The sequence below is a fragment of the Acipenser ruthenus genome, chromosome 2 (genome assembly GCF_902713425.1).
Source record: "Acipenser ruthenus chromosome 2, fAciRut3.2 maternal haplotype, whole genome shotgun sequence".
NCBI classification, from domain to species: Eukaryota; Metazoa; Chordata; class Actinopteri; order Acipenseriformes; family Acipenseridae; genus Acipenser; species Acipenser ruthenus.
In genome coordinates, this window is record NC_081190.1 from 15,295,766 (window position 1) to 15,309,937 (window position 14,172).

The following is a 14,172-nucleotide window of genomic DNA, read 5'->3' on the forward strand; positions in this document are numbered from 1 at the left end:
CTCCATTAGTGATGCAGTAGGACATGTCTTTATAGCACGTCACTCAGACAGAGCATACAGTATATGCACTGAGAATCATTACCATTCTATCAAAATAGGCGGGATAGGTTCCTGTTAAGCATTTTTTAGTAGTGTGCACTAAATGCTTTCTAGATTTCTCGGACAAATGCTTTTTAATGGTTCCATAAATGCTTAGCCTGGTTGCCCTCTTCAAGACAAATTCTGCGTCACAGGGGACTGAATGGAAATTACTCTTTGTTTAGTATCTAGCATGGATCTTTCATGTACAGAGGCAGGGGATTAAACAGGGCTTGGTAACAGAGACCAGATAGTACCGGTATATAAAACTTGAATACAAACTGTTCACTAAATGGAAGTAATACATTCCTGAGGGAAGCCTATTCTTACAAGTCTCTGGAGATGATTCCCAAAGACCAAGTTCAAAGCTGTAGGAATAATAATTTACATAGAGGACTGGACTGAGCAACTCATTTTAATTAAATTACTTCTCAGTTGATTTCATATGGAATTGTCCAACACAATCCACTTGGGGATTCTGAAATGTTTTGGAAGGCATATCTATGTTAGGCTTCAACAAAATGGTTAGAGCTGGAACTGGATGACCTTGGTTTCCAATTTTAGCCACCAACACAAGATATACTTGTACATAAAAGCCCCTTAATTATGTTATGGTTAAAATAATAATTCCTCTTTGCAATGCTAAGAGTTTTTTTTTTTTTGTTGTTGTCGACAGGAAACCTCAGTTGTTAAATACTTTCCAGACATACTCTTACCGTATCTATTCATATACACTTATCTGGTCTGTTCTGGTTGTGAAACAAATACTGTAGGTTTACAGACTTCTGATTACAGGCTTACTCCCCTATTTAACCGAACTGAACTGAAAGAACTGTAGCTAACTGTCCTTCTATTTTTAGAGAAACCTTGGGCTGATTTTCAAGACAAAAAAAAACAACTATTAAAGTTACACAACTATAGATAAACACAGCAGGTATTTAGGGTAAGTTACGTTGTTTATTTATCATTATGTAACTTAAAAGGTCTGGTTTGGATGTCAAAATATATTCTATACCTCTTACTTCCTGTGAACAGGCTGGCTTGTGTGGTGACATCAGACCAGGAAGTGCAGGGCACAGAATGAATGTGCTGGTGCGCCAGTTTATTGTAAAATAAATAAAAGGTTTGAACAAAACAGAAACAAACACTGAACTCAAAACAAAGCGGCACGTTGGCCAAAATAAACAGACAAACAAAACAGTGAACACAAACCCCAAAACAAGTATCGTGCTGCTGCTTCCAGCATGGATACCAATTGTTTTACTTTTATTTTTGTTTCTCTCGACTCTCTGTCCCGTTCTCTCCACACTGAACACCCCAACCCTGTGTTCTTGAAACACTCACTCTTTCATTCAGCTGTGCAAAAGACTCGATTGCTAATCAATCATTCATTTGAATCTCAGCACAGTCTGCACGTGAACTAATTGTGCACTCCTCGTGCCCCCATACAAATACCCACTTTAATCTGCATGTGAAGTGATTGTGCAATCTCTGTGCCTAAATACAAATATACATTTTACATCACCTGTGCTACATAACCCACACTCCATGCACCACTACAATAATACATATAACAGACAACATAAAACACAAAATATGCACAGGGGGCGGTGCACCTCACCACACGTCCCTGCTCATTCCTTTCAATAACCTTGAAAAATAATTTAGTCTCACAGAATAAAAACAGAAAACAAGGTCCCACCCCACACCAATTCTAATCCTGATCTTAAATCCACATCTAAAATCCACCCATTCCACTTTCATACATTCTTATTGATCCACCCTGTGGTCACTGCCTTTCCCTTTGGTTCAACTTAAAATAATATATACTGTATCTGCAGTTCTAAAAACATTCCAAAGGAAAAGACAACATTAAAGGTCATCATGATGACAAAATAGGCACAGAATGACAGAGGGTTACTGCTGTACCACAGATAGTACTATAATATGAGGCACTAAAGTGATTGTATCTAACTAAAATAAAAAACCTCCATACATTTTTCAAGTCATACACATTAATTATATACACTGACTGGCTTAAAAAAGTACTGAATTTCATCTACAGTTTGCAACTGCTCTGTGAAACTCATATTCAAACTATGTCAGGTCACATGATGCTCCGTGTGATTAACCAGGTGTATATAAACAGTGGGGAACACCATTCACAGCAAACCATGGGTAAGAATAAGGATTTCAGTGACTTCACAAGGGGTATGATAGTGGGTGCCCCAGATGTACGTTTATCCAGTCAAGGAATTGTCAAATGTGTCTGTCAAGACTGTCTTCAAGGTCTACATAGAATGGAATAAAAACAGGGAAAACATCCAGCAGCAAGTGGAACTCCAGGCACAAAAGAATGGACACTGCCAGGGGTTGACAATAAATAGGACACATTCTTGGACAGCACAGGCATATAACAGTAGCACAAATGACAAAAACATTCATCATTAGATAAGACCATACTATATGCACAAGAACAATGCATCAGGAATTGTACAGCATTGGATTTGGTAGGGCCATACCTGTTCGTAAGCCCCTAATCTCAGACAAGATTGGACTGTTGACCAATGGATGATGGTCATGTGGTCTGATGAATCCCGTTTCATGCTGCTTTTAACAGATGGGAAGCTTAGGATATGACTAAAACCTCATGAATCATTGGACCCCAATGCCAACAGTTCAGGCCACTGGAGTTAGTGTGATGGTCTGGGAGATTTTTGGCTGGCATGATTTAGGACTTCTCAACCTGTGCAGGGCAGGGTGACATCCAGTTCTTGGCTGGCCAGCTCATGTATCCAGATACTGATAGGCTGATCCAGAATGACAATGCCACCATCCATTAAGCCAGTACTAGCTTTGGTAACATTATAGGGACTTCATATTTAATTTAAACAAATAATATCTGCTACACTGCAGTCCAATTTAATTATGGTGCTGCTAAGCTTGTTAAACAAGTGTTTGGTTGCAGACAGGTCATGAGATCACTTTGGCAACAGCAGGACAGTATACGAGAGACCGGGCATTGTCTCGTTGGAACTGACTCCCCCACAAGTCAGCAATGAGGGAGCAGTTATGCTCCCTCACATGATTTGCTATCCTAAATAAAGACAATGGATATTGTTCATGAGAAAGGTTCTGAATTGTCAAAATATTTCCAGAATGCTTGGGGAAATCACAAAAATGATAAATGAGTCATTATACATACATAAAAAAAAACAGTGTCATAAAGATGTGACACATCACATTTTCAAAACAGCTGCTGTTCAGATAATTAAAATAGACCTATGTATTAAACAGCCTCCAAGTTTCAAAGTTGTTTGATCTATAAACTACCACAAAACTGGCCACTGAGCCAATTTCCCAACTGGTGAATTAACGACTGGTATCGAGTCAGGAACTTCTGAAACAGCCAATAAAGGTATGTAACAGAGCGAGGTGCCCTGTGCATTCATTTGTTTATTTATTTTCAGAACGGGGGCTCCCCCTCCACCCCTGTGTTATTTTGTTTTTGTTTATGTATTTATTATTTATGACGGCGAGGCGCCGTGTATTCTGTTACTCGAGGTGGGTGTTGGAGAGAGAGAGAGAGAGAGAGAGAGAGAGAGAGAGAGAGAGAGAGAGAGAGAGAGAGAGAGAGAGAGAAAAACGGATAGGAACAGTGAAGGCAATAGCCCAGCCTGACCTATTCAGTGTGTATTTTTGTGTTTGTGATTTTGTTCTGTTTGACTATTTGTTTTGCTCTGTGAGCACAGTTTCTTTTTGTGTAAATATTTTATTTATTTTTTGTATTTGTTAATAAAAACGGCAAACGCCACCTTAAACCGCAGTACTTGCCTGGTGTCAGTACTTTCCTTCCTACTGCCTGACCTCAGACCACTCGTCCAGCCTGCCACACGGTACCATAATAAACAGAGCTTTAAAATACAAACAGTATTTTCAAATATTCAGAGCACTTTCCCAAATGTATTGACAACCCTAATTTGCTTAAAATAGTAAGAATAACAAACATGAATGAATACATTATGTAATGTAATTAATAATATGTTCGCACTGTATTTTAAAAATAATTAAGACATGGTATATAAATAAAGCCCAGTCAAATTGCTGTGGGTGTTATTTAGATAACCTGGAGCTTTAAAGAGCCACATATGTAGTTAATTTCCATCTAAGCCACTGTACATTACTGTGCTTTCAGATAGGCACGTTTGAGAATATCCTCCCATTTATCCTGTCAGCAATTCCTGCTAACAAACCCTCTGGTAATACGGTATATATTTCTGCTGGAAATAGGCAATTCAAGGCTTCATGGGCAGGATTTTCATAAGGTCATAAATGATAACTCCAGTGTTTATCAAGAAATCGATATGTAGCATTGATTTTGGCATTTTCAAGCGGTCGTTATGCCTATCTCGTTATTAAATAATCATCCTAATGTGATTTCTGAAATTATGTTAATAATGTTAATATCTTAACAAGCAGTGCTTCTTGCAGCTATTTCTTTAGTTTGTGTGGGAATTTAAAAGCAAATCCGTGGTCTTTGTCATAATTGATCAGAAGTTAATTTGCACTTGGAAAAGGAGGGTTTTAACGAAACAGTATATAACAGTATATTTCTTACAGGCAACCTAGATAGTTCAATATTTGTAGTTATGAAAATATTTTAGCCTTTTCTATACTTGTGGTTATGAAGGAGATTTATTCACTTGTTTTATCCCAATTGTAACCTTACGCAATGTTTGTTGTATTGCTAAAATGATATACCGTTATTTGAACGAAGTGTAATGTTACTACCAAGAAATTATCAATGCAACTGTAGCCTATTTGAATTCTGCATACATACTAAATTCCAACAAATATACATAGATGGCTTATGGTATATTTTTCTTTTTAACCGAAAAAAGATTGCAAATTGCAAGAGTTGTATATAGTAAGCTGTGGCAAACTATCCCCCCGAAAGAGGGTAAATGACTAGTGGGGTTTGATTTTTATTTATTATTTTTTTTTTTTAAATCCGTGCCATCCAATTTTTACCCACACGCCAGATAATTGTAAATCAGCATTTTTATATATGAAGTTATCTAAATTAATGTACATTCTGCATGACAAAATGCACAATTTTAAATGAAGTTTACAAATGATACACAAAATAGATATTCCCATTATTTTTTATTTCCATTTGGCTGCTGCTCGCTGGTGGGAGAGTCGCCCCTTGTAAGCTGGTACAAATTATGCTTCCATTTTTCTTAATCTCGTTAACATGCATTTTGATTAATGAGTTCCCCTTATCTAGACGTTGAGACAGGAAGTGATGTAGGTGACGTGCGATAATTAAGCTTTTTAACGAGAAATGCGTTCATTAACGACCTCATCGACTCACTTTCAAAGCATTAACGGATTGATTTAATTAACACGTTTCATTTGAAAATCACTTGCTTCTAAAGCTCTCGTTACTATACCACGAGTGCGATACAATAACACAGTTTTTTGAAAATCCTGCCCCATAAGTCTACTTGACATGTGACAACATCATGGTCTGAAGAAAATAAACAGTAAGATAAAATTGTGGAAGGAGTACAAATCATCTGATAAGTGGGGCTTCGATAGACTTTGTTCAGTGTTCTGTCGGAGCCAGTTTAAAAACAACACTAAGTTTTGTCTTTTAGACAATGATATTTTTTTAGATAATTATTATTTTTTAATCTTTTGTATTTAAAATAAAAAAAAACATTTTAAACTGCGTTTTTCTTTCCAATTTGAAAGCTCAATTTGAATGACTGAAGATCTACAGGAGACCGTATTTTTAATACCTGTGTGATAACTGTATTAGAGTTTGAGAGGACTCTGACCTCTAGGTTGTGGCTCAGTAAACCATATTCATAAAGTATTTAATTATTGCTATAGCCAATATATTAGTTATAATAGTTATTTTTCCCTATTACTATTCTTGAGAGGTAAGTCATGAGCATTGGCAAGTACAGGCCCCTCACCCTCCCCAGACCGAACTATCTTGATACGACATGCCCTCGGGGGGAGAAGATAGGGCCTCACGAACTGTCAGCAATGGAGCTAATTAATGTAGGTTGTGGCAATGGTTTGAAATATGGACAACTTTCCAGTAACAACTGGGGTGAGACTGTAAGAACTTGTTTCAAATAAAGCTCAAATAGCTGTAATATGAAAACGACTTTCAATCATCTATTGACTGACTGAAAATCAGCTGTCTCTCTAGAGGTTTAATGCTTATTATATTTCCAATCCATTGAAGAACAGTAGCTTGTTCTTCAGTTTGCAACCAAGCTGTCTAATTTACCATAATTTATGCTCCTTGTGTATTGTTTTCTTCCAGTGTAAATAAATCAAATCAAATATAATAATACCACCTGTTACTTTTAATATACAGAACCCATTGAGATTTGATAGCCTGAACTGGATGGTTTTTTTTTTTGTTCTTATAGATTGGTCTCATGGGTCATGTGCTTTTAAAGTCAATGGCATATGTGGACTATGTGCATGCCTTTGCAGGTTTACTTAAATGTGATAGAAGACCTGTTTGCTGATTTATTATCAAATAATGATAACTAAGCAGACACATAGGTAATAGCTTTTGTATTTGTAAGCTACAACAAGCTTAACCCATAATTACAATGTTATTTTGCATCGTTACAATGTACTTAATGTGAAAATCTTTTTGCATGATTTAATCCTAACCCTAACCCTAACCCTAGCCCTAACCTTAAAGTGTTAACTCCATCTGGGTCCAAGGTCTGTAATAGCTTGTCTACTGTTGAATGGGTTCTGAAAGACTTCTTTTTATTTTTTACTTTTAAATTCTCAAAATACATGTACAAAAGGAAATCCCTCTGAGCTGGCTTGTCTATTTTGGTCATGATTATATAGTTAAGACTAAGAACATATGAAATACATGTCATATTAGGAGCAATCACGCAAGTTCAGGAATGAGTTCAGAAATGTATTTTATTTGCCCAGCTAAAGCACTGCTCCTTCATTGTTCTTTTAAAACCTCTATTAGGTGTCATGGCATGAAACATCTGTTGCTGGAATGTCCTAATGGATCTATTTTGCTCTTAACTAGTTTGATCAATGTACCATAGACACTGCCAACACTGCCAATTTGACCCACTGTTAAACTATTGATAACCAGATTGGTTAAAAGGCAAACCTACATCCACGTCCGCTTATTTGTGCTTCTACTCCCGGTTTTAGATGTAAGACTATTAAGAAACCACAATCCTCCATCTGGCTCAGATCAACATGCCTTAACAAAATGATGTTTTTTTTTTAATTTTTCTTTTAAGTGGTTTCTCCTCTTTTCATCTTTCTCTGCTTCTTCTTACAGCATGACCTTCAGTTGATTAAGCGTTGATATAAATTGTTAAGCTAATTATGACATCAAGCTGTGTTGTTTTAACGGTTTATCTAATTTCTCTGGCTGATGGTAGTTGACATCCCCTGGGATCCATGACAATTAACTCTCTTGCATGTTTAGTTCCAGGGTTTTCTCTCATTAGTCATCTTGATGGGGAATAGAATTGCTTCATAATTCTTTTAACAATTGGCTGCTGTAATGTGGAGGTGGATGATTTTTAGATCGGTCATAGTTTTAGTCTTATTTGATCTTTTTTGTACACTTATTGTTCGAAACCTATCATTATATTACCCTGAATTAATTCTAGCAGTACCCTAAGTCGACCACTGAATTACCAGCAACTGCAACGCCAAAGTGCCACAGTACTGAAAATGGTTAAGTGTGTATTGATTCATACTATTGTTATACTTGTGGTACCATTGTGAATAGTTCATACCACTGTAGGTGTCTTTGTGCTAACATTGTCCCTGGTAATGAACCACGGAATGGTCATTGAAGATCATTTAATAAAGGTTCTGAGCTGTTAAAGTTTTTTATTTCTGACATTGGCAGCATCCGAGACAGTAGTAGTCTTATCCCATCTGTGACAACATTGCCATATCCTGATTTTGAAAAAGCAAAAAAAGCTAATTGTTATTAGTTTATTTAGCAGACGCCATTATCCAAGATGACTTACAGAGACTAGAGTGGTGAACTATGCATCAGCTGCAGAGAACCTTACAACAACATCTCACCTAAAAGACAGAGCACAAGTGACTTACTCAGGGTCACACACTGAGTCACTAAGCTGGGATTTGAACTGGGGTCCTCCTGGTTACAAGCCCTTTTCATTAACCACTGGACCACACAGCCTAATTGCAATAGTACTACTGAGTCAGGCACAAATGTGTAGAACTTAGCATGTATGTGTATGCAAGCAACAAATCTTTACTGGGTTTTCAAAATAGTCAAAATCATGGTATTTTATCACTTTTTTTATTTACAGTACTTGGTGGCCACTGTGGCGCTGTCAGCGACTACTTGACTCTGAGCCAAATAAGCATTCCCCTACTACCACTGCAGTAAGAAGCTGTACATTATATCAACAGGCTCTATTATAACTCAAAAAATAAATCATAGTTCCTCAAATTAGAAGATTTCCTGCAATCAGCAGCATCCCATAATAATAATAAACAATAAAATATGCATAAAATAAGTAAATCTACAAATAAGTATAAGCTGGTAATAACAGTCACTGTGGTCCATGTAGAAAAAAGCATTCAAATGATAATAAGAAATGTACGTGTTCTAGAACAGTACTAGAACATTAAAAATGATCCGCAAAGTTAAATTAACATTGCGAGAGCCTTCACGCCTTCCAAATACCGGTAATACAAATAGTACTTTCATTTTAACTTAGCATAGTTAACATCTAAGTGTGTTTTCTAAGTGTGTGATGTGAACTTGCACATTCTCTATACAGTGAACTGTCAATTAGCAAACCTGCTTAACTTCATTTTATGCTTGATGAGTTTGAATTTTTTTTTTTTTTTTTTGCATAGCCTGTCAAGGTTTATATATACCATTTGTGTCCTCTTGACAGAACAGTAAGGCTGCTGATGAAAAAAAAAAAAAAAACATGAAAAAATGTAATACTGTACCAAATAACTGGAAACATACCAAATAGTTAAGAACACTGTTAACAGTACTAAATTCAAACTTACACTTCATGCCCCTGAAAAATACATCTTCAATGAAAAAAAAACATGCATGTAACAGTCTGTTACATGCATGTGTTAGAGAGGTTTTCCTTCAGCATCCACATGAAATTGCATCTGCAACAGTTGTATTTATTGATGCTAAAAGAGAACATCAGGCAGAGTAAACAGACACTCAAAGGCTGATATTAACAAATAGGATAAGGGTAATGGAAAGATCACAGAGAATAGTGTATAAATAACATGATTACATATTACATCAGGCACGGGATGGCATTTCAATGAAGTCTTTGTCTTTCTTAACAAAACCACATGATCAGGATAAAGGCTTTTATTAAGTCCCATTCTTGGAATGTGTTGGCTGTATATTGCAGAAATATTCATGAAAATCAACAGTGCCTGATAATGTATCCTGTCAGGTGTAAAGCTCCTTTGGCTCTATGTGAAACTCCGAGTCCAAATAAACCTTATTACTCTACATTTTCAGCTGACTATGCTTGAGCAGATTAGCTCAGACATGTACAAATAGACTTGTATCCCCTGCTAAAGCCTCCACAAGGTGCAATGTACACCTTGCCTTACAAGAACTCCTGCTGGGAGAGGGGAGGAATGGCCTAATCCTATTATAATGCTAGAAAACAGCTTATCCCCTGCCATATATGAAAAAAAAAAACATCTGCTGTGTCCCTGTATCATCCGGACAGGCCAGATTTACCAGCACATGTTCAAAACAGCTTTCTCCTGCCCGCCTTTGCTCTTTTCCCTTCAATCAGCTGCAGTGACAAGCTCCTAGTGACAAACATGGATCAGATCCAGCCACATTGGAACATCACATTGTCTCACCTCTGCTGGCTCATTATGATTTGATGTGTAGGATGTCAGTAAACACAAGGGAGCAATATGAAGTGAAGGACTGCGGTAGATAACATACAGCAGGTGTTCACAGGCACAGGCTATGGATGCACGGGAAACGAGATGAGATAGTGTGTTGAAGTATGCAGTGTTGCAATAAGCTGGTACCTTCAGTCAGGGGTCCAATATAATCACTGCTTGGTCTTTTTCATGTTATTTACACTTGTTGTGGTCAGTGTGTTTTGTTTATAGTTTGGGTACTGTTTCCTCAATCATTTTCATATTCAAGTCAGATGTTAGTTGCATGTGTGTAGGTTTCTGAAATGTTGACTGCTAACACTTTGAAGTGAGGGCTATCTATTCAGGGTCAGCAATATATTTAGTATATAAGTGGTCTGAGTAAGTGTGAGTTGGGTCAAATATTCAACGAATGCCCCCCTCCTCTTCCTCATGGCTATACAAACCACATTTCACATTTTGTTAGACCAGAGTACTGTGTTCTTTGCATGATAGGCCATGTTTGGTAGCTTGGTAGACATGTGTATCTCTTTAAAGTTCCTCTAGCCCCTGGGGGCAGCGGAATGAAAATCCCAGAAGATAAAGTACTCTTACACACATGAATGTGTGAGCTCAACGATGTATTTGGTTTAAATTGGGGGAGTACGTAATTAACACTCTGGTAAGCTAGGTATAGACATGATTGTTGACTCCACTGGCTCTTTTAACACAGCATGTTGGTCTCTGTGCCTGGAAACCACAGTCTCATCTTTTGTCATTGCCTCCAATGCAGTGTTCAGGATACTGACCCTTTCAGCAGTTCTTGACAAAACATAAAGGGAAGACATTTCTGGAGGGCATTGCCTAGTTTTAGCTACCACATCTAAATGGCTCATTTTCATAATCAGACTTGCATGCATTAGCAATGATGGAGATTAGTCAGAGTAGTGGGTGATGTCAACTGGTCATTTTATTTGAGTACAAAGCCACATTCTTTTGGTTGGATGTTGACCTTTTAGACATTGCATTGTTTTGTTCTTTTCCAGTAATTTATTAAAAAGGGAGACATACTGTACATTGTATTGAAAGGGATTGGGGAATTCTCAGCATGTGTCAGCAAAATACACAATACTGTATACGCGTTCTCTAATTCAGTGAACTCCAAAAGAGGTAGGAGCTGCTTTCTAGTTAAGTGTTAAACATAACTGCTGTGCTGGATAAAAGACAGAAACCATGGCCAGTGTAGGGAGAATATACAGAGCAGCACACTGACTTTCCACACAACATGTGACATTAGCATGACCTAATTCAGGGGATTCCAAGGGCTGATTGCACGCAAGAAATGAAACATGTTAAGAAAGAAAGCAATTGAAAAGAATTAAAAAGGCCTTTTTTTCAATATATCATTTAAGATGGAAAATGATTGCTCCAAGGTTTAGTTTTTGTTGTCTGTTTTTCGTGGTTTTAAAGAATTTTTCAGATTTCAGGATGATCAGGATCCCTCAGAGAGTATTGCAGCAGATCCACAGAAAAACGTTGAGCTGATCCAACGCTGGGTAATGCGTCTCAGCTGGGGTGACATAATGCGCTAAAACAAGAGGATGATGTAATGCGTATCTCGAAATGCAGAGGCAATTTCTGATCCAAAGTCTCTGTGCGGCGCGATTAGGAAACTAACTCTCTGCAATAGCACAAAGTACACATTATTCTAAAACACTGTAAGAATCTTTACTCTTTACACTTGAATCCAACATTGAAACTCTAACCTATATATTATACCTATGCATTTCTCTTGTCCCACTAGCACCCATCAATGTGGTCTTCATGGTAAATATAGTGAACCACATCCTGAGACAGTGTGGACACACCTAGTTATACTGCAGTGCTTGAAGGTCTCCTAAGCTACCTGAAACTACTGAACTATCTTTCAAAGCCTAAAACATTGGCACTGTGTATTTACTGGTCAGTCCTAGTACCTCAGGTTGTTATTGGGTGTGGTCTATTCTGTGGGCTCTTCAAAAAGCTTCTACAGTGTGGAAGGCAAGCCAAGGTGTCTTAAGCAGGAACAGATCTAAATATTCCACCTGTGAAGAAAATAGAATTGTCAAGACTTTAAGTTGTTTCTCTTTTATGTTGGTCTTGTGACATAAAATATGTATGTTACCAAAAAAAACAAAATAAAATATGTATGTTACCAAAAAAAGAATGTATTGCATGCTATGCACAGGTGTCTAATTGTGTTGGAGTGTGTGTGTGTGTGTGTAGCCTAGCTGCTGTTTTATTATATATAGATAAAAAATTCGACAGGTGTTTCAGTTTAAAATGTTCAGTATGTACACGGTGATTTAATTAAAAATACATGCACGTTGCACCAGTGACATCTCTCACAACCCAACAGCTTGAATTTCAACATGCAGGAAGCGCGAAACAAAAACGTATAGGAAGTGCTGTCTTTGGGTACCTTGTAAAGGTAATTAAGGATAAAAAGCAGTTTAAAATGCTTGCCATGTTTGAAGCGTTGGTATTATATAAGAGACAGTTTGAAGCAGGGAAGAGGTTCCTTGTTATTATTGCTGACATGGCTGCAGGGCTGACAGTGCGCAGAGCGGTGGGGGGGGGGGGGGGGGGGGATTAAAGTATTAACAAAAGCTTTTAATTACCCTGCGATTCCAGGAATGTGCCTTAGCATGAAATGACAGGATGATGGCAGCCTTGACATGTTACACAAATAAGCTTACTTGGCTTAAGTCTTAAATAATGAATGATGCAAATAAATCCCTACAACCTGGTTTGATTGAATGTTATACACAGAAGAATTAATATAGAAGCTGAACCTTCATTTCAGAAAAGAACAGCTACACATTTTTAATGACAGGATCAAGTCTATTTCATGAAAGTAAATTCAGGCTTCTGTTATTTTGAAATACTATAAATAGCCATCTGATTCACTCTTAACTTTTTTCAATAAATAGAATTTAATTAATAGAAAATAAAAAAATGTAAAAAAAATTAAACTTACAACTATTAGCCTAGACTAAAATGATCTGCTACCAACGCGGACCATGGGTCAAACCATCATCATGGTAGGGTGTGTTGTTTGGTTTTCTATGTAGACCTCCTGACATCCTCTGAATCAGTGGTCAGAGCTCCCTCGCTATAACACGGGTCTCGGGGGACACACAATATGAGCATTATAACTGCCGAGCGTTATAAATGGGGAAGGGGGTGTGGGGCGCCGCGGTACACATAACAACACACATCTGACTAAAATACAAGATAAAATAACTCCTTCTCAGTAATGCACATATAGTGAAGCAAAAATGTAACCATGCACAAAGCACCATGTAATCAACGGTATATGTTTGGATCATTTTAATTAGCAGTTTTTAAACTATAGCCTGCCTAAACAGCGGTCAGGAGTTCAGTTTGAAGCGACAGACAAGCAAACCAAGTGCGAGAAGAAGAGCAGGTCGGGAGAGGGGAAGAGGGAATCTCAAACATTGTTAATACCCTTAAAAAAACAAAAAACAAACCAAAAAGAAAACCTTTAGAATTGCACCAAATACCTATCAGGGCGTGAGTTCCGGTTTTTCTAATTACAGTACACTCTCGTTATAACAAACCTGTGGGGGTCCAAGCCTTTTGTTCCTTATAGCGAAGGTTCGTTATAGCGAAAAGACAATCAAAATGAATGATAAACTGCTGGAGTAAGTTAATGAGATGATATTGTGAATAAAAGTAGAATTACATGTACCTGTTATCTCATGTGTGCAGCATTCTGCCTTTGCTTTCGTTAAATAATTAAAACAAATCTGACCTTTTATTCAAAATCAATCTGACATGAATCATTTCAAAGTGCACCAAATTTTAATCCAACATACAGAATCCCAAACTGAGCTTTTATTCCAAATCAACCCGACATGAAAAGTTCATCAGATCCTCAAGTTTTTTTTTATTTTTTATTTTTTTTCTTTAATCAATTTTGCTTTACCGCATGGTTGCTGAACAAGCCAAAAAACAGAGATATGCCTGCGTTACTGCTTTTTCAAACGATCTATATCGTTTCCAGAGTACACGCTTTTTCTTAAGACAAAAGAGTTGACTTCACTGCGGAGGTGGCATCCCGTGCGTACAGACCGGGATGTTGACAGTGTGTGTTTA